The 21,907-nt window shown below is 35.1% G+C and overlaps 1 long non-coding RNA gene across 1 annotated transcript in view; it reads left to right on the top strand.

Moving 5' to 3' along the window:
- LOC127204562 (uncharacterized) overlaps positions 1-21,907 on the top strand; it is a 956,944-nt gene that overhangs the window by 251,872 nt on the left and 683,165 nt on the right. Inside the window, exon 2 of the long non-coding RNA XR_007832481.1 lies at positions 10,799-10,853. This is a non-coding gene — a long non-coding RNA (uncharacterized LOC127204562). The remainder of the gene's footprint in view (positions 1-10,798; positions 10,854-21,907) is intronic.

Below are 21,907 nucleotides of genomic sequence, written 5' to 3'. Positions count from 1 at the left end.
GAATGCAATTCTGCTATTCAGCAACCTGTAATCACTTCATGGCTCTAACACAACTTTTTTTTCCTTAGTGGTGAATAAGTGGTTCTGTTTGAACAAATCCATTCCCATTTCTATAGAGAAAGTTGCTATGTGACTCTTAATCTCCATCAAAGTATAATTGGGCACTGAAAGAAACAGATTGGTTATTGTTGACCGTGTGATAGGAGCTGCATAAAGCCAGGCAAAGACATGAGTCATAGATTTTAATCATGTTCAATACTCAGTAGTCACATAAATGAAGGGCCACAGTAATTTAGACAATCCTAGATAACAGATGAGTCAAACTAATTTACAATGAAGTTGGTAATGCATATTTTCTTTAAAACATTTATCACAATTTTCTTTAATGTGTAATGTCTCATATATCAAATTAGAACTCTACGATGAATATGTATTTATGTATAGTGACTTCTTCCCTTGTCATCAGCTTATGTAAGCTTCCCTCTACGCATCTGTGTGTAAGTGTCACCTCCTCTGAAATGAGACTTGTCTCTTTTTCCCAAGATTATATCCATCTCCTTTACATTGTTCTCATAGAAATGTATACTATTATTTGTACCAGTTTTCAGCATCTTATGACTCCAATAAATCATAATACTTCTCCAACTAGCCTATAAATTATACAAGGTCATGTGCCACTCTGCCTTAATCACCATTGTATCTCACCACATGTGCCATAATGTGGGTTCATCCTGAATGGGCATTAACAGTGATTTTAATGAACAACTCTATGAATGAGTGCATAGATGATCCAGTCTTAATTAATGCTCTGTATATCACTGAGAATTTTTTATTGTCATTTCATGGAGAGCTGCAAACACTACAGACTTTGCTGTCAAGAGCCACCATCTTAGTCTTGGCAAATTGGTTATATTTTACATCCTTTGTTCATCGTAATAGCACATTTAGTAATATAATTATTAATAATCAAATTTAAGCATAGAAAATTGAAATAAACAACTGTAGTTATGTCATATGAAATAATATAATGGAATGGTAGGCAGTATTCAATAACAGAATTCAGAATGTCTATATTCAAGATAATATTTCACTTGCTCTCAAGTACTTCTTTTTAGCTATTCTGAATTTTAATAGTATGTTTGTTTTGTTGAAATATATTTAATATTTATGATAATAAAAAAACTATATTTTCAAGACATGCCGCTGGCCGGCTTGCAAATAGTAAGGCACATGTCTGCTGGAGCCACAGGAGCCCTTGAACATTTCAGACAAAGGCTCTTTGCATAAATGCATGTAGTCAAGACAATTCAAACTTTCATTTAATAGTTTTAATTTTTCAAGAACCAGAATTATGAGTATTGTATCCACCTCACTTCACATTCCCATCTTTCCCTTTAATGCATCCTGTTCCTCACTCCCAAATCTACAATATCTTCTTTAATTTTATATGTATATGCAAATGTATGTACAAACATGTAAATATAGCCTACCAATATTTAACTAAGCTCATATGTACATGTCTCTAAGGGATAACAACTTAGAATTTGACAACCAATGTGGGGCTTGATCTTGGAGGAAACTTTCAGCATCCATTGAGATCTTGTAGACTCATCTAGAAGTGGGACCAGGTGGAATTTCCCTTATTCATCTTGGCATGTCATTATTTCTGATGTTTCCTCTTGTCAGGTCCTGGAGACACTACCTCACAACAGGAATTCTAGACTTCTAAATCTTAGAATTTCCTACACCATTTCCATGTTTTCCCAGACTTTAGGTATAATGGTTGTGTTGTGCATGTATCAGTTGGGATTGGAGCTGGATTCCCCACAGTCATTTATTTTCTGAATTTTGACATGCTCTGCAATAATATTCATCTTCTGTGGAAAATCTATTTTATGAGGGTTGAGACCTTATCTATGGGTATACAGACAGATATTTAGAAGACAGAAATTACATTGGTTTAGTAACTAGCATGGTAGGTTCTCTTTTAGGGTCTATAATCTCATCAGCTATAAGTATTTGATTAGGTGTGTAGTACCAGATATGGATTCCCTCGTGCTGCTCAGACATTAAGTGTAATTAGATATCTGTTTGTTTTGGTAACATTAAAGTGGCACTGTTGTACTATTGTGATCACCTTATGGGTTCATTCACTATTGTGGTTTACAAGCCATACAGCCATCTTTCGCCAATTTCATGGAAACTTCCAGTACTATAAGGAGACTTCCAAGTCAGATCCAGATTGATCTATTCCTTCAAAGCCTACATCCAAGTATTTGGTGTCTTCAGGAATAGAGACTTGCCTTCAAATTTTGAGAGATAATCAAGGGCAATGACTATGTCCTGTATTGATTTGGGAGTTTCTTGGACTCATTTGAACACCACGTGAAAGGAGATTTCCTATACCCTATTATTAGTGTTTTTGTTATACACCATAACAATTTGAGGTACAAATAAAACAATATTATTCCTTTTGTATTTTTATACTTCCTTGGTGTCATTTATATTTCAATAATGCTTATAAACACTAATGAGGCTTCTGTGTCACATTATCCCCTATACAGTTCGGGGAGGGAACAGCAAGTACATTCTTTACACTAACATAACATGTAAGTGATAACATCTCTTGTTTCTTTCCCACTGCCTCCTAGCCTTTTCTATTCAGAATTTAATCTGCGCCATAAGGTAATTCAATTCATCTACCCGCTTTGGCAGGTACCTCTAACATCTTTCTTTTTATTATGTAAAAGAAAAGAAATCTGAATTCTGAATTGCATCAGGGCAGATTTGATTTACTCTAATCTACATCACACCCTGCTTTCTTTTCTTTTGTTGTCTCCATTATAATAAAGATATATAAGTTTGTTTTCCATGACACAGCCCACTTAGAAGTGTCTGCCTAAGTAACAGATAGCTCTTCTTTACTAACTACATAGAAAAGCATGAAAATGAGTACAGATTTGGATGACCATTTATCCAGTAGAAATATAAAAATGTGGCATAAATGCAAAAAGTGCCACACATAATTAGCTATTAAAGAATTGTATATCAAATCCACAAAAACCGTGGACTATAAGAGTTATCTGTGAAAATGTGAATAAACTAGAATTCTCATGTTATCATTAATCACAATATAAATGGTTCCCCGCACATTGTAAAACACACTGGCATTTTCTGTAAATGTTAATTACAGGATTATCACTGGACATGGAAAGTTTATGCTTAGGTGTATGTTCTTGAGAAATGAAAATATATACCACAAATACATGTCCACTCATGCTTCATTTATTTCAGGGGCTGAGGAGAAACTTTCCCTTCTTTTAATGATTTCTAGAAGCTGCCTTCTGTCTTCAGCTCATGATTTCTCTTCATCTAAAAGCCACCCAACCATGACCTGTAGTTCTTTCATAGTTATGTCACAAAGAATCTTTCTCATTTCTTTTCTTTCCCATTTAGAATAATTGGGTAATTGAGAATAATAGCCAGCCACTCACATACATCTGGTTAGCAATATTAACTTTCACAACCTTAATTTTCTTTTGCCACATAACATAAGGAATTCTGTGTGTCCTGGGGAAGGTAGCACTGTGTCTCAGCCTTACCCTCCTGAGGAGGTCACATAGCCTGGCAGCCAGTTCAAACTTCCTCTCTCCTTATAAAATAATGTCCTGCTGCTGTGGAATTCCCCATTATGCAAATGAGAAATCCTCAGCACCCCAGTCCTGGCCAGTGATATACACTCACACCAACAAAGGTTGAAATAGCCTTTGTCCCCACACTCCAATTAAATGAGCTGTCTCACTGAAAATGTCTCCCAAAAAAGTCTGTTTCTTACTACCAACTGAGATCCCGCATTTCACTCCGGCCCAACTAAGCATCCCTCCTTCAAGTCCAGCTTGGTGAAAAAGGAGCCTGGATACCCTGAGGGGGAAGCAGACACAGAACAGTGTTGACTATGATAGTAAATCTCCATTATAAAACAAAAGAGAGGGACTGTGGGACTTTAATGGCCCAGCACTAAGGAGAAAGCTTCAAGAAGCCTCAACCCTAGAAACTTCTAACATGAAGACAGAGGGAATTGGATATCTTCGCCCACCCACCCAAGCAGACAACAAAAAGAAATCTACCCCACCATCAAGTCCCATTTCCCTTCCCTGTTTCTTTTTTTATGGTACGCCACATGATATATTCATTCCTGAAGATTTGCAGCTAGGGGCTACAGATGAGATAACTTAAACCATGTGTCTTTCTGAATCTACATTTCCTAGTTTGCTACTTACATCCATTTTCCTGCAAATTACGTTTTTCAGTTTTCTTTACCACTGAATAGTTTTTCACTGTGTATGTGAACCACACATTTCATTATCAATTTATTTGCTTAAGGACATTTAGGTTATTTTCATTTCCTACATGTTTTGAATAGAACAGCAGTGAAAATGGCTGAGGAAAAAATATCAAGGAGTAGTATGGTTGTACCGCCGCACATTTCCACCAATAGTGAATGAGTGTCTCCCGTTCCAACGTCTTTGCCAACATTTTCAGTTGTTAGTTTTCTTTTTTCCTTCCTTCCTTCCTTCCTTCCTTCCTTCCTTCCTTCCTTACTTTGTTACTTCCTCCCTCCTTTCCTACCTTCCTTCCTTCTTCTCTCCCTCCCTTCCTTCTTTTCCTTCCTCACATCCTTCTTTCCCTCTTTCCTAATATCTTGTTTGGGATTACAGTTTTAGAGAATAAGGCACTATCATTGAATGGGTACATTGCAGCAAGTGACAGATACTAAAGCAAGAGTAGGAAGCTGAGAGATCACATTTTCATACATGAAAACACTAGAGAGAGAGAGAGAGAGAGAGAGAGAGAGAGAGAGAGAGAGAGAGAGAGAGCAAACCCTTGAAATTTGTTGAGGCTACCTAATCTCAGACCTGCCTCTAGTGATGAACCTCTATAAGCAAGACCTTCTCTCCTAAAACTTAGTTGTCAGTTGTTTTCTTGATTTTAGCCATTCTGATTGGCATATGATGTTTTAAAAAAAATCTCAGTGTTGTTTTAACATGTACATTCCTGCTTGCTGAGGATGATGAATACTTTTGGATAATTTTACTAGCCATTTCTATTTATTCCTTTGGTAACTCTGTTAACACTGCAATTTGTTTTTAATTAGGTCACTTGTTATTTTTATTCTTTGAGTTTTGAGTTTTATATATTCTGGATATTTAATGCTCTGCCAGATGTCTAGCTGGCAAGGATTTTTCACACTCTGTAGGATTCCCCTTTATTTGATTAATTGTTCCCTTACTTGAATAGAAGTTTTTTAGTTTTATGAGGTCCTATTTGTCAGCATTCGGCCTTACTCAATTTATGAGTGAATTGCGTCTCAGTCAAAAAGTTACACCCTACACCAATATCCTGAAAGTTTTCCATTGGGCTATCTTCTGGCAATGCCAAGGTTTCAGGATTCACATTAGGTCAATGATCTATTGCAGTGAGTTTTTCTTCCAGCTGATTGATATGGGCCAAGTTGGGTTTCCCCAAAACCATTTGTTGAAGATGCTGTCTCTTTTCCGTTGTAAATATCCAGTGACTGTCATTATGTGTGATCATGTTTTCATCTTCTACTATTTTATTCCATTGTTGTACATATCTCCATATGTGCCAGTACCATAGTGTTTTTTATTATTAAAACTATAGCCATGATTTGCAATTTTGGTTGGTAACCCAACACCCCCAGACTTGTTCTTTTTTTTTTTTTTTTTTTTTTTTTTCAGAATTGCATTCTCTATTTGAAGTCTTTTGTGCTTGTATGTATATCTGGAGAGTGTGATATGACTTTCTCACTTACTATGGTGCCTCACATTTGACCATGTCCCCTGGAGTGGGAGACCTGGTGGCACTCAGAGGAAGGACAGCAGGTAGCCAAGAAGAGACTTGATACCCTATGAGAATATATAGGAGGAGGTAATCCCCCTCAGGAACAGTCATAGGGGAGGGGAATAATGGGAAAATGGGGGGGGGAATGGGAGGATACAAGGGATGGGATAAAACATTGAGATGTTAACAAGAATAAATTAATAAAAAAAAAAAAAAGAAAAAAAATTTCTATGAGCAAAGGATTGCCCTGAATTCCCAAAGGGTTTTAGTACAATAGCCATTTTTAATATATTTATTCTTGTATTTCATGAACATGTGGAGGATCTTTTTATCTTCTACTGTCTTATTCAGTCTCTTAAAAGCACTTTAACAATCTTGTTGTAGAGGATTTTCACCTTCTTGAGTTAGTTTGTTCCTTTGTTTTTGAGACTATTATGAACACAGATGCTTGTTGTTGGTATATAGAAAGTTTTTATTTTTTTAAGGTTGATATCTCTCTTTGGAAGTTGTTGATCATTTCTAGTTTTATAGTGATATTTTTGGCATCTCTAAAATATAATATAATTTCATCTGGAAATAAGGATAATTTAACTTCTTTGATTCCCTTTCCTTTGATTCTATTCCCTTTGACTCTATTGCTCTAGCTAGTGTGTCAAACAGTGTATTGAAGAGGAGTGTGGATACTGGACAGCCGTGTCTCATTCTCATTATGATTTTAATGAGATTGCTACAAGCTTTTCTCTATGATGATGTTGGCTATGGGTATTTCATACATCTAGTCTTTATTATATTAACTGTCCTATTTTCTCTAGAACTTTTTTCATGATGGCATCTCAATATTTTGATATTAGAATCTTTTCTTTTAAATAAAATAGCTGTACTTTTTTACATTATGTAACATATTAAATTATATCTTTTTAACTTGATATATGTAAGAAAAACTTAATCTATCTAAATATTTACCTATTTGCAAATTAAGATCATCAGCAAAATCTAACATGTATTATTAATACTAATTTTGAATTTTGACGAATTCATGTTTATACAACATTCTTTGAGCACTTACTGTCTGTTAGTCAAAATCTACCATAATTTACTGTTTAAAAGGACTGGAAAATCTTTATAAAGTACCTTCTTAAAATATACAAAACCCCACAAAATTAAAACCTCTAAAGAAAATCTAGAGGAAAGCCTTCAAGACATAGGCATACCCAAGACTTTCTGATATGACTTTCTTTCCTTAGGAAATGAGGATAATAATTGGAAAACAGGACCTTGTTAACTTAAAAAGTTTCTGTATGGCAGAAAAACATTGACCAGAATGAAGAGGCAGTCTAAAGATTGGGGGAAAATATTTTCTACCTATATAACTAACATAAGATTATATCTAGAAAATAAAATATGTTTTAAGTTGCTAATGATAAGATATGATATTGATTTACATTTAGAATTTTAGACACGCCAAGGTAGGAACGATGTTTTCTCCAATACTGCCAAACACAAATAGCCAAAACACTATGAATTTATCTAATTTCTGATTGTTTCATGGCTCTTTTTGTTGTAGATAGTTTACTGTATATATATATATATATATATATATATATATATATATATATATATGTAAATATAATAAAATAAAATATTAAAGCCTACAAAAATAAAAAATAAATCAAACAAACAAATCCACAGTTAGGCTAGAGAAATAGCCACAGTCCTCAGGAAGTGAAAAGTTTACTTCAAGTAGCTATCAGAGAAATGGAAATTAAAACTATATCCCATTTACAGGTACATAATGGAGTACATTTTTTCTGTTAAAAAAGACATTATGAAATTTACAGATAAATGTATAAAGTTTTTAAAAAATTACCATGTGTAAGGTAATCCATATACAAAAGAAAATAATAGTATATGTTCCCTTATTTGTGGATGTCAACTTTCAAGCCTTAAACATAAAATCCCGATAACCACAGAGATTTGATATCAAGTAAGGAACCGTGGGGAGGATCTCTCAAATAAGGGGACGTAGAATATATAGAGACACAGTGAAAGGATTACTGCAAAAGGCAATGGAAGGGCCAGGGTCAAAATATGGGGAGGAAAAAATTCACTAAAGACCATTTGAAAAACCATATGGAAAATTACCACTGTGGATACTACATATATATGTATGTGTATAATACATATAAACACATATTTTTATATTTGTGTAAGAATATATGTATATCTATGTTTAATAAATAAATACAAATGGATTATCTAAATAACAGGTAAAAAATGACCCAGAAATGACCACATAAAGCCCTGAGTTACAGCTTGTTAAATTAATGGCCAAAGGGGACTCATAGAAATCCCTATATATTTAAGGTATAGATAACTCATAGCCTTCTTTAACTGTCTCAACTTTATTGCCTCTTCAAATCTCCTAACATATTGGTCTTATTACCCTTTTGCTTGTCTATTATCTTACTATAAATATAATTTAGTAATTTTCTGGATGTAATAACATACCAGCATTCTGTCTTACATAAAATCTCAAGTGCTTGATATTGATTTAAATTCAGAATTTTAGACACACCAAGATAAGAAAGATGTTCTCTTTAAGGATGCCAAATACAAATAGCCAAAACACTATGAATGTAACATTTATATTATTCCTGATTGTTTCATGGTTCTTCTTACTGTAGGTGGTTTGTTGTAAATATGTGTAATAAGGTATAATAATACATGTAAAAAAGAGAAAATTAAAATTGAAATAAAAAAAAACTAATGCAATCAGAAATAGCCCCTGCTCCTGCTTTAAAGTGCCACATGAAGGCTCTGCTGCACTATTGTTACATGTATATAGAGGGCCTAGATCCACCAATTCATCCTCTCTGGTTGGCAATCTGTGACCTACTGAGGGCCTAGATTAATTAATTCTGTAGGTTTTTGTTTTTGGGGTGTGTGTGTGTGTGTGTGTGTGTGTGTGTGTGTGGTGTCCTTGACCCCCTTGGCTCCTTCAACCCTTCCTTCCCCTTCTACAGAATTGCACAAGCTATGTTTGGCTATGTGTCCCTGCATCAGTTTCCATAAGTTGTTAATGCAACTTGATATGCCAAGGCTGGTGGATATCCATTTGACAGCCCTTTTCTGAGGAGAAGAGGAGAAAGAGTATATGGAGAGGGAGGTGAGGTGAGAAAGAGGGCCTAGGAAGAGAGAAGGGAGGGGAAATTGTGATGGGGATGTAAAGTAAATCAATAATGTAATCAATTTTTGAAAAGAAATATTAGTCACAAAAGTTAAGTAAAACCACATTCCATTATATGTCCATTATAATGACAGTCATGAAAACAATGATTGAGCACATGTGATGATGAGATTGAGCAGAAAGAAAATACATGTATGTCCCTGTAATGTGAGTGGGAAACGAAGCAGGTTTGTGCTGCTCTGATAGTCTAAATAAGCTATTCCAAATGCGAAAAGGCTAAGGGGAAATATTCAGTAATTAGAATCTTTCACTATCTTATAGTTGGCTTTTCCACTCCTGAGTTCATGAATAATTGTATTAAGTGCATAGAAAAGTAGAAAGTCTTGTGGCAATGCTGAAATGTCACAATTGTTGTAATGATCACTTAGAAATATGATTAAGTATGTTCTTATTCTACAAAGTTGAAATTTTCCTTATAAATGGGACTACACAAACAAGAGACTGGTTACCTGTAAGTGACAAAAGACAAATTCAAGAACCAATCGTCATGAAGACAGGAGTCAATATCAATGAATGGTTCCTTGATGGGATTCATGTGAAGTTCATACTAATTAGTTTATGAAGCAGACTGAGGCTTCAGTTTGTTTGTGCCAGAAAGACTACCTACTGTCAAGCAATCAAGCACTACCCACTTTAATTGCTATTTATTCCAAGAAGCACAATCTATTGATTCTAGCATACACTTTTGTCACAGCAGTATCATTATTTGACTTTGTTTTAACAGCTTCAAAAGGTTAGAAACAGAAACCACTGTGCAAGAAGCCATTAAAAAGCTGAGTTGTTAGCACTCTGTGCCCAAGGAATTGTCATTGTGTAGAGAATTAAACTCAGAGCTGTGGAAATAATATTATTATTTGTGTTCTTAGTATGAACTAGTGTTTTCTTATAACACATATTATTTAATAATTACAAAGAGGAGGCAAAAGCAGGAAGTTAATATAATCATCTGCCTTTTATAAGTAACCAAATGCTTAGAGATATAAATTTCCAAGGACTCCATGGAAATGCTAAAAGTCATATATCTGACTCCAAAGCATATTCTAAACATTTTGCATTAAATTTTTATGCTAAACATTCCACAGTGTGGCAGTAGTCTTGACATTTTTAGTAATGTTGAAGTTGGTACATAGTGGATTCACATGAGCATTGTAACAAATTTATCTGCTAAACTATAAAACAACAATTTTATTCACTTTCATTTATTCATATTGTTAACTATTAAGATGATGGCTATATTTTCTTCTGTATGCATTGGAATAGTAGAATTCCACTAAGAAATTTTTAGTTTTCGAAAAAATGTAGCTTCCAAGACTCTTCTGTTCGAAGATTGCATAGGTTAGCTTTTGTGCTTCATGGCATGTAAACACACACACACACACACACACACACACACACACACACACACACACACAACTTCACATATGCATGCATACTTAGCAGAGTTAAGTAGCTGACGAGCTACCAGAGCTGCAGGAAATCTTCTCTTAACCTATTTACATCTCAAGTATTAGGGAAGACCTGAGAAAAAATGGGAGACTAATTATTTTTCCTCATTCAGAGCTGTTCTACTTATAATGCTTTCATGTTTTAAATCTGAATAAGCTTTCATTAACAGAATAAGTAAATAAATGAATTTATTTAATGATTTCAGAAAAACACAGACCTAGTATAACGTCCTAATATTTGCAGGTGAAGAAATGAAGACTCAAAGAAGTAAAGGACCTATCTCAAAATCACGTAACTAGTAAGTAATATCTTTAGATAAATTAAATCATTCTCCTGTTGAATTCCTCTCTTTGTAAAATTATAATTTCTCATTTTAGTTAAGATTATTAAAAAATATCCGTTCCCATTATCTATTACATTGGTGTAGCAGCACTATGTTTGAACAAGTTGTATTGTTTCTTGCTATTTTCAACTGAATCAAATATTCTCTTAGAAGGAATGGCGTAGATGATGAGATGGTATATCAAAAGCAAATCATTAACATGATGAGAACTTTCTGTACAGGAGCTTAAGGAGATTACTCTTATTTAAACCTCATAATAAACCAAGGCTCTTAGATGGTTGGTGGTTTGTAGAACCACTTAATGTCAGAGCTACATAATAGCTCTTTATCTCTAAGGCTTCAAAGATGTCAGTGTGTGTTGTCTCATTTCATAGCTTTGAAGCAATGACAAAAATGGTAATCATCGAAGTTGGCTAGCTTATTGAATTATAACACTCTCCTGTAGCACATGTATCAAGGTGCTGAAGTAGAGAATGAAAGCTCAACATGAGTTGACACTGTACAACCTCTAAGACTTCTGTGTTCTTGTTTTGCTCCCAAAATAGCAACTGTATAAAACCTTGTTGCCATAAAAATACTAGATATAATGATGTCTTTAAAATGGAAAAAGAAATGCTGGGAACATATGTACATAACTGCACCACAAACAGAGACTCAGAGGTTATCAAATTAAGTAGAAGGAACATTCCTAAAAGAAAGCCTTTAATTTACCCTATATACAACAACAGAATTTGTTTAAAGAAGCAATTGAGATTTTGAGCTGCATGAGAAAAAATATATATGTATAGTTAGATAAAAATCAATTTATTTTGAGAGAAAGACAAAGAAGCATAGAGGTGAAAATAAATTGAGACTAAATGAAAGATGTGATGAGAAAGAGTGGTATGTTTTATCAAAATAGTTGTCCTGAAGTTTGCGCAGAGCTTGTTGAAGGTGCATTATATTTTCCTGGTTAGTAAATATTCAGTGCTGTGCCTTGCTGTAAAAGTGCTGTGTTTACTAAATAGCGAGCATCAATCCTTAAGACAAGGTAGTTTGAGGTTTGAAAGTAAAGTTTTCAACTTTGGTTTGCTAAGCATAACAAGGCGTCCAACTCCCAAGCAATTACATTTGCTCAGATTTCCTTTCGTTTTCTTTAAAATTAATTATTATTCATGTATGTTAGTGTATTTAAGATAGAGAGTTGGCCATAAGAGTGTGGAAGTACCCACGGAAGCTAGAGCACGGTGTGTTAGGTCTCATGGAGCTGAAGTTATGAGCTACATTGTATAGGTCCTGGGTACCAGACTCACATCATCTGGGACAGCAGTGTTTTTAACTGCTGAACATTCTTTTCAGCCTCGTTCAGTTCCATAGTAACTTTGAGATCAAGTACCATTCTTTCCAGTTGCCCTTCACATATATCTGTTGTATTAATAAATGACAGCTTTCTGTTTTACCCTTGTACCTTGAAATATGACACATGTGATAAAAATAATACATTTTATTCCCTAGAATATTATCTCTTTCTAATGAAGGTTTTAGAAGAGGATACCCTTGGATTTGGGAGTTCTCTGTGTACCTGTAATGTGTACTTCTGAAGAGGCAAGAGCAAGGAGCATTTCCTTAATTGTGCCCTAGGGTCAAACCAAAATAGCATGATTCTGTTAATCTAATGTACTTTGTTGGGTTAACAAAAAACAGCACCCACAAAAATTTGTTATCAAGTAAAACTTATTTAGTAACCAAAACAGAAAACCAACTGTTTTGTTGTAACATGCAATAAAGATCTTATAGATTAGCCCCTGTACTGGCTAGTTTTATGTCCACTTGACACAAGTTAGTTGTTGAAGAGGGCAGAGCCTCCCTAAGATCAGGCTGGAAACAAGTGCAGGGCATTTTATTAATTAGGGATAGATGGGAGAGAGCCCAGCCTGTTGTGGGTGGGACCATCCTTGCTCAGTTGGTTCTGAGTCCTATAAGAAAGTCATAGGGAGCAACCTAGTTACCAGCTATATTCTATGGCCTCTACATCAGCTTCTACATCCTGTTTCCTAAACTGCTTATGTTTTTGTTCTGCTTTCCTTTAATGATAAACTGTTACATAGAAGCTAATCTGAATAAACCCTTTTCTCCCAAGTTGCATTAGTGATAGTGTTTCTTCATAGTAATAGTAACCCTAACTAAGACAGCCTCTTAACCAAATGCTCAGTACAACACAACTTGGTCTCCAATGGAAAGTCTCTTTTTAAATCCTCATCACCACTTTTAATGTTTAGTACGTACCATAGGGCTTTTTAAATTTTTTTTTATTGATTTATTCTTGTTACATCTCAATGGTTATCCCATCCCTGTGTCCTCCCATTCTTCCCTCCCTCCACTTTTCCCCTTATTCCCCTCTCCTATGACTGTTCCTGAGGTGAATTACCTCCCCCTGTATATGCTCATAGGGTATCAAGTCTCTTCTTGATAACCTGCTGTCCTTCCTCTGAGTGCCACCAGGTCTCCCCCTCCAGGGGACATGGTCAAATGTGAGGCACCAGAGTATGTGAGAAAGTCATATCCCACTCTCCACTCAACTGTGGAGAATGTTCTGACCATTGGCTAGATCTGGGAAGGGGTTTAAAGTTTACTGGCTGTATTGTCCTTGGCTGGTCCCTTAGTTTGAGCGGGACCCCTGGGCCCAAATCTGCCTATCATAATGTTCTACTTGTAGGTTTCTAGGACCCTCTGGATACTTCTACTTTGCTATTCTCCCATGCTTCTCTCATCTAGAGTCCCAATAGGATGTCCTTCTCTCTGTACCAGTTTCCTGGTAAGTGAAGGCTTCAAAGAAATGCTCAACCTCCTTAGTCATCAGGGAAATGCAAATCAAAACAACTCTGAGATTCCATCTTACACCCATCAGAATGGCTAAGATCAAAAACTCAAGCGACACCACATGCTGGCGAGGATGTGGGGAGAGAGGAACACTCCTTCATTGCTGGTGGGAATGCAAACTAGTACAGCCACTTCGGAAATCTATCTGGTGCTATCTCAGAAAACTGGGAATAGGGCTTCCTCAAGACCCAGCTATTCCACTCCTGGGAATATACCCAGAAGATGCTCCAGCACACAACAAGAACATTTGTTCAACCATGTTCTTTAGCAGCCTTATTCATAATAGCCAGATCATGGAAGCAGCCTAAGTGTCCCTCAGTAGAAGAATGGATAAAGAAACTGTGGTACATATACACTATGGAATACTACTCAGCTATTAAAAACAAGGAATTCCCGAAATTTGTGGATAAATGGATTGAGCTAGAAATGATCATAATGAGTGAGTTAACCCAGAAGCAGAAGGACTTAAATGGTATATACTCACTTATATCTACATACTAGCCCAAGGGGCATGTCCCACGAAAGCCATATGGCTTTTATTCATTAATACTCCCAATGTCCTGAGGTTCCCTAATTGTGATATTTAAAGGAATGAGTGAAATTTGGAACAAGTCCCACCTCACTTTATGATTCACTTGAATCTACCTCTGTGAATTAGCTTTTACACATTTTATTTTATTTAGTTTTTGAAATAGGCTCAAGGTATAGTTCAAATTGGTCTTATCTTGCCCCATAGACAAGACTGGCTTTCATAATTCCTGATCATCTTCCTATCTGAGAGCAAGTGTTAGAGCCTTGAAACACCAGACTTGGCCCCTTTTTACTTTTTTACTGTGTCATACATACCTCCTCAGTTCACCCTATAAATTCTTTAAAAATTATTATGTATAATTATAAATTATAGATATTAAAGATGTACATCCTATATCAAATCTCATATTTTCTCCTACTCAACAAGAACAGAGTCTCTCTGTAAAGCAATGCACTGCCATCAGAGCTGTTACTGATGCATAATAACAGTTCTTCTCTTTAAGAAAGGACCACTTAGATGTAGGGGGTATTCACGCGAATTCTATATATAAATATAACATTTTATTTATTCAGGACTATAATGAAAGGATGAGATCAAGGTGGAAAAAGAAGAGAGCATTACAACTTTATCTATGGCTGTAATAAAAGTCAAATAGGCCAATCATGTGAAAGTTTGATGTGAATACTCCATACTATTGTATTTGCCTGTCACCTTACATAAATATTGGTGGATTATGTTAGTTTGTTATTGAAAGGTTTTTTTTTTGTTTCATTCATTTTTTGTAAAAGTACTGTCAGTGAAAGGTTATAATAAAATAGATAAATATCTAACATTAAATTTCAGTCAGATGTATCAAAAACAATTCCCCCACATGCATAAATGTCACTTGTTTCACAAAGAGTGAGTTTTTGCAGGAACTCAGGCAAAGCACAAACTCCTGGTATATTTCCCTTCTTGGCTTAGGTGTACACAGAAAGACCTATTGGTGTTTCACTACAGTCTTCTGTTTATATATTGTTCATCAGCTCCTCAATTCAAGATGGAATGAGGTTCCTGTGATAAAAGATAAAAACTAATCTTGCCTTTTTAATATCTGATATGAAAATGAGATAAAATATTTATGGATTTCTCAGCAAAGATAAGTAATGCATTTTTCAGTGTTACATGGTTTACAAAGACTGGGATGTTGAAAATATATTTTAAGATGAAAGGTATCTTTATAATGTTGAAGACATTTTGACTAACTGGCCCAGAGCATGGATTCTGGAAAAAACAACCTAGGTGGAAATGTGGCTCTGATACTTGGCTTTTCAAATGTTTCTGTCCCTTAGTCCTGTCTATACTATATATTGTAAAACTGGAAGACAGTGACTGAAGTACAGTATTTGCTCATGCTGTGTCTGTATGCCAGGTTACTTGGCAAGGTACATCTGATGGTTCTCATCTCAGTATTCACAATCCAAAATCTCCTCTCTATTATCTCTTCATTTCACACCTAGAAAACTGCTTCTCTGTGTCTGCAGCGATGTGCTTGATTCCTGCTGTCCTGTTCTCCAGCTTCAACTGTAGCTTACAATGTAGCCCTCATACACCTCCCAAACTGAACATTAGATTCATTTGCCATTTCTCTGGAGTGGCATTATTTTCTTCTTTCAGATTCAGCTCTGAACAGTGCCTTTCCTTTCATTATTTGCTGACTTTTCCTCATGTTCCTTCAATGATAAAGAATGCCTGCACTTCTCTTTCTTCATTCTCTTGGCTCTTAGCCTCCAAGATTTCTATATTAGGAGTACTCTTCTTGGATGTTAGAGCACCCATTCTTGCTGATCCATTCTTTTCTATGTTAAGCTTTTAATTGGATGTGAACTCAGGCCAATGCCACCTAAGCAAAGTTTGATATCTGGTTCCATAGCCCATGAAAACCTCCCGCACGTGATCTGCCATATGTTTCCCATACTGTGATTATTTGAAAAAAAGAAAAGAAAAAAGAAAAGAAAGAAAAAAGAAAACTTTTGTTTTTCAAGACTTCTTTTACTTTCTATTCCCTTTGTCTGACTACTTACTAATCATCTTCCAGATTTTGGGATTCCATCTTGGTCTCCACCTAATTTCAGCTTACTACAGGCTTGAACACTCTAGTTCGTAAATGATATTACTGTGCTTGACTTAATAAAAACATCACAGTGAATGGTCTCTTACATGCTGTATTATTAAAGAGAGTCACTATTTTACTGGCCTTGATTACTATATTTACCCAAGGACTTTTGAACAAACTTGACAGAAAAAAGATACCTATGAAGATTTCATATTGTAATTTCTGACATATTAAGACAGCAATTGGTTTAATTTACATCATCTGAGACTATAGAAAAGAAACCTTTCCTAGGAGTTGATTAAGAGGAAAGCAGTAGTAGGGATGCTCTGCAGCAGAGACAAAGCACCATTTTTACAGAAGGGCTTCCTTTTAAAAGACATTTCTACAAGAGTCTTTAGTTTCTACCAAAATTAAAGGATAAAGAAGCCCTAACACTTCTCCTACCTCACCTTGGACCATTATCAGAGACTAGCAAAAAGGTGCATTTGTTATGTTTAATAAACACTGCTGAAATTGTCATCCAAAGTTCAAAGTTCAATCCAAGAGGTCATTGCTGATTACTCTTGGTGTTTACTCTTTGTGTTGTTTACCTTAATCTGTACAAATGTATCGTGATATAAAGACCATTATGGTTTGTACAGAGTATGTTTTCAGACATAAATTTCTGTGATCTTAGCCTTCATCCCTTTTCTCCTGTGATTTTTGGCAACAAGTGAGGATTTTTGTTTTTTGTTGTGTTCCATAGCTTTTTCTTTTTCCAGAATATCCTTTTAGCCCTACAATATAAAGTACTTTAAGACTGATGTATCATAGATAGCAATATATATTTAAATTTCCCTTTTTATGATTTGCATAGCCCAATCCTTTCAAGTGCCAAACTATAGGTCATAATTTGTCTATATCACAGTTTATACATTCACATTTTAAAGGAACTTGATTGTTTCAAGTTCTAGCAAATATAATTAATTTATATGAAGATCATTATATGGACATACAGTTTTGAGTTTCCTAGATAAATAAAGTTTATAAGTTTATAATTCTTATCAACAACAAATAAGTGTCTCTGCTGCTCTATATCCATTATGCTAACTTTTGCTTTCCATGTTATGAGTTTTTTAATCTTTCTAAATTTTATTATTAGACATTTATATACATATGTGAAACATGGTTTGAACAAATGCACCCCCACTTACCTTTTTCTTATTCCCTCCCCATTTTCTACTACTTTTCCTTCCAATATCACTTCTAAATCTTTTAAAGTTCATCATGGTCAAGGTTCTAAATAATTTCTTCTTTTATTTTATTCATTGAAATTTTCTATACTTTATTTTATCATAAATCTTCCCAATCCACAACTTCTGCCAGATCCCCCTCACTTCCCCCAACTTCATCTTCTTTCTTTCTCCTAAAAAAGAAACAAAAAAGCCACCTAAAATAAAAAGAGTCTAATTTGTGCCCAACAACTACCTCTGAGCATGGTCCTGCCCTACCCTTGATATAACGAGTGTATTTTCACTTCATTGAAGAAAAGGTATTGTCCCTCTCCCAGTGGCCATCAATAGCAAATGTATTCTTGGTTACCGGTGCTACATCACATCAAGTTCCTCATCTCCACTGGATATACATCTGCCTTAAGTGTGTGCAGCAGGTCTGGTGCATGTTGTCACAGTTTCTGTGAGTTCATACCTACATCAGCCTTGTCAAGTCTAGAAATTGCTCTTTCCTAGGAGTTATCCACAAATTCTGGATCTTATAACCTCTCACCCCTTTTCCTCATAGATCCCTGGGCCTTGAGTGGAGGGATTTGACAACCCATTTATGGCTGAGTGGTCCAAAGTCTCTCAATCACTGCATGTTGTCCAGTCGTGGATCTCTGCATTAATTACCATCTATTTCAAGAAGAATCTTCTCTGCTGAGGGTTGAGAAATGTATTCTTAAGCTTTTTTTAGACATTAAAACAGATAAATTTTGACACCTGTTTCTTAACCATATGATATCTTCCTACCATTGAACATGGATTGTCTCCAGAATCATTATTTTCAACTGCTATAATCAGAGTTTCACAGTTTTTCTTTATATTTTGTTAAACTGATACTAAGGGATTTAATTAAGTTGTATGCTAATGTGTAATTTCTTTTAATGTAAGTTAAATTTGTTTATTTATGTCGTGTAGAATGATACTTGATTTGTTTTACAGCTTTGTATCCTGAAATCCTGTCCTCATTGCTTATCAGTTTCTGGAGTTTCAGTGTCATTGGTGTTGATTACTCCTTTATATTTTCAGAGATCCTCTGATTACCTAATGCAAACACATCTTCAATTATCCCTTTAATTCTTTTTTGGAAATATTATTCTATGATCAAGCACTACCAGCATGACTGCAAGGGAGTGGTGAGCAAGAACACCCTCACATTCTTTCTGATGTTAGAAGTATACCAGATCCTACCCATTAACCGTTCTCATATAGATTTCTAATGAATATTATTTACCAGGAAGAAGCTTCTCCATTTATTTAATTCATTCATATGTTTTATTTTTAATGCAATTCTTTAGTTTTTCAAATGCTTTCTGCATATATCATGTGGTAATTTAATTCTTCTTCCTTATTATGTTAACATGATGGAAGAAATTTAGATATTAAAGTTTGATTTAGTATTATTAAATGATCATTACATAAATTATTTTAATAATCTACTCTTCTAACTAAGTTGAAAACCTGTGTTCAGGCTCTTCCTTTCTTAAATTTATAGCACCCTTGGTAAAATATAGAACTTGTTTATGCCTTGATTTTAATACCACAATACCCTAAGTAATATTTGCATGCTTGTCCATGTAAAGTAGACTTTATTGTTACCTCAGTATCATTTTGCATCTTTATAATTAAAATGAAGAAAATTTGTAATCATCTTGGTTAGAATTTGTCAGGCACAGAGAAATGTCTTTATATAAAAGCATATATAACTGTGACTGTATTTGAGACAGTTCAAATGTTGCACCTGTCCAATCTCAGTATACAGAAGTCCATTCCACAACTCTGTTGCCAAAAGTAGATATAGCAGATCTAAAATACACAGAGGAACAGAGTTTTATAAACGTATTTGGAACAGCAGAACACTAGCAAAAAATGACATAAAATGGTATAGAATTGGTATGAAAAGTAAAATTGCATTGACCTAAGGGCAGCATAAGCAGAGACTAATAATTTCATTAACATCCTTGCAGTGATTAAAAGTGAGCTTCTCAAGGGACTCTTAGTGTGTGCTGTAGAAAATAGCAGACCTTAATTGTGTTGCTTAAATTTAAAATTGCTTTGTAAGAGCTTATCCTTTTAAATAGAAGTAAACCTTTTCTCCCATCTCTCCATCTCTCCTTTACCCTTTCTCCCATCTCTCCATCTCTCCTCTCTCTCTCTCTCTCTCTCTCTCTCTCTCTCTCTCTCTCTCTTTCACACACACACACACACACACATGCACGCACACACACACACACACACACACACACACACACACACACACACCAATAAGGACGTTAGTAAACAGCAGATTCTACTTTATCAGGGCCCCCAATTAAGTGGCTGGAGGTGTCTCTTTCTGTGTCATTTTCAGAAACAATGGTATCATTAAATTGCTGAAATTGTAGTGTCAGCAGGAAGCAGTGCAAAAAGCTGCCAAAGGGAGAACAAAATATGAACAGTGCAGCTACTTTGATGTCTTCCTGACCCGTTTCCCAGTGTCTACTGCTGAACAAGCTATAAACAAAATGTGAGGGAGCAATGCAAAGGCTGGTGTGGAACCAAGGCAGCCTTACCCTGGCAGGAGGAGCTGTGCTCAGTGACTTTTTCCACTGAAGCCTCAGGCAAATTGCACTAACCACTACTGTTTCAGAACATACCTCCCACTCTGCTGTGGTTCCTCGCCAATTACTGTTCTTTGGTGGAATACCACCCCCTACCCCTTAAAAAGAAAACCAAAACTGTTTGTTTATTCCTTCAGCAAATGCAGCAGAACCTTGTTATAGACACACTCCTAGTTTTGGAATAATTCCATGAGCAAAAACTATAAATTCCTGTTGTTTAGTTACTCAAAAGTGGTAGGAACAAATAGAAAAATATATAGATTAAATAAATCTTTCACCATATGATATGTTACAATTATATGTAAAGTTGAGAAAAGAAATCAATATTTAAAAGAGTTACAATTTTAAATTGTGTAGCAAAAGATTTAGAAGGAAATGCTTTATGCTGATGGGAGACGCAAGTTTCACCATTCTGCATTCCAGCCTCTCATCTTAGCTGTGTAACACTGGGACATGCATTTATTTCTCTGTGGTGTAGAGATCTCTCATTGCTGAACAGGGATCATGTAGAATCTATTGGGTTTCCTTTGCTGAAGAACTTGTTTCATGTGTTTGCATAGTAATAACAGTACGTGGATTCCCTCAATCTTATTTTTGTTTGTTTTTATGTACTAAATTTTCTTTTTATTTATGCAACAAAACCAAATATCTTAATTTGGCTATCACCTGATTAATGCATATTTCCTTAACTAGATGAGCAATCAATGGCTTTGAATATCCCGATCTTCAAGGTCATTTCTCTACTTTTTCCCTGAGAAAATAGTATCCACATCATTTAGAGACTCTAGTTTTGAAGCTCAGAGTTGGTTCTTCAGTGCTCAATAATCTGAGTTTATGCTTGAAAGCCTGAAGATGACATTTACTGTTCACAACTAATGTAAGTCAGAACTTTGGCTCCACACTTTACAAATCACTATTCAATCACAACCCTTAACATGCTTTGAAACATTCGCTCATTACTTTACCTGCAAGACCCACTTACTCTCTAGCACCTTATTGATGCTGTTTCCATCCTCATAAAACACCCCTTGTGAACAAGACAACACACTATTGTTTAAGTATAAAATTTCCACCAGGGAAAAATCTACTCTAATGTGAAATAAAACCATCTATTATATGATATACTTTGCTCTCGAGACAATTTAAATATAAAGGTTACTTTTTGGAATTAAGGAAATGTGTGGTCCACTATTTATGTCTGCTTGTTGCTTCTAGGCAGGCAATTCCCAGAAACTGGGGAATTATTTATATTCATCTCCTTGTCTAGCTACTGCCTGGAACATTAACAGAACACAATAAATATTCTCTCTATGGTTTAAGAACAATTACATAATGCTTTGGATTTAAAAAAAAATAATAGGCTTAAGGTTTGAGCAAATTTCAAATGACAATGCAATTTATTCATTCATCTATGGGCTTTTCTTACTTAAAATTACATAAAGATAGTGAGATTTAGTAAAATAAATTTCAAAATGTCAGTGTGAGTATACATACATTTTTAAAACCCGATTTTTTATATATAGGGTTAGTTATGCACTTTTCTGTTGTGATAAAACACTATGACCAAGAGATACTTATGGAAGAAAGACGTTATTTTGGCTATAGTTCTAGAGATATCATGGTCCAGCATGGTAAAGAGGCATGACAGCAGGCAGACATGGTAGCCA

This window comes from Acomys russatus, chromosome 2 (assembly GCF_903995435.1).
Source record: "Acomys russatus chromosome 2, mAcoRus1.1, whole genome shotgun sequence".
In the NCBI taxonomy this organism is placed as follows: Eukaryota; Metazoa; Chordata; class Mammalia; order Rodentia; family Muridae; genus Acomys; species Acomys russatus.
Note: the sequence above shows the minus strand (reverse complement) of the source record. Positions and strands in the feature narration are given on the sequence as shown.